Source organism: Triticum dicoccoides, chromosome 4B, assembly GCF_002162155.2.
Source record: "Triticum dicoccoides isolate Atlit2015 ecotype Zavitan chromosome 4B, WEW_v2.0, whole genome shotgun sequence".
In the NCBI taxonomy this organism is placed as follows: Eukaryota; Viridiplantae; Streptophyta; class Magnoliopsida; order Poales; family Poaceae; genus Triticum; species Triticum dicoccoides.
The window spans coordinates 122,467,296-122,468,318 of NC_041387.1; positions in this window are offsets into that span (position 1 = coordinate 122,467,296).

Here is a 1,023-nt window from a genome sequence, read left to right on the forward strand (position 1 = left end):
TTGTTTTCTAATTTTTCTGACATTTGTTTTGATTTAATTAAAATATTAAATCATTTAATTACCTTATGCCAATTTTTGCAGGAGCTAGCTATATTATTCCAGAGCTCCCCAATAGGTGGCATAATTTTTGGACATATATTAATATATATAACTAATATATTTCCAATGCAAATATTTATCGGATTAATCCAAATGGCCAAAATTAAATATCCATGAGCTCCTAAAATATTGGTTTGATTTTTATCTCTGTCCAATATTTTCAGAGGGCAACATGAGCATTTTCTTGGACCCTTTTGGAGAAATTTTTTATTTGGGTCATTTTCAAAAATGATTCTGAGGGTTCCACCAATCCTCATTTCAAATTTAAATGAAATTTAAATATGATGCACAAATGGCTAGCTAGTCTAGGTCATACCAGACTAGGGATGTGACAATTTTAGCCCCCCCGGGCCAATGCTTGTCTAAGTGTTGGTCCAAACCAGAGCCACTTGCGGTGCCGCCCCTAGGCAACTTGGGGTATCGTCGGTTACCGTACGTACTACTCATCCGGTGTTGCCCTGAGAACGAGATATGTGCAGCTCCTATCGGGATGTCGGCGCATCGGGCGGTCTTGCTGGTCTTGTTTTACCATTGTCGAAATGTCTTGTAAACCGGGATTCCGAGACTGGTCGGGTCTTCCTGGGAGAAGGAATATCCTTCATTGATCGCGAGAGCTTATCATGGGCTAAGTTGGGACACCCCTGCAGGGTATAAACTTTCGAGAGCCGTGCCCGCGGTTATGTGGCAGATGGGAATTTGTTAATGTCCGGTTGTAGATAACTTGACACCAGATCCGAATTAAAACGCATCAACCGCGTGTGTAGCCGTGATGGTCTCTTCTCGGCGGAGTCCGGGAAGTGAACACGGTTTCTGTGTTATGTTTGACGTAAGTAGGAGTTCAGGATCACTTCTTGATCATTGCTAGTTGACGACCGTTCCTTTGCCCCTCTTCTCGCTCTCATATGCGTATGTTAGCCACCATAT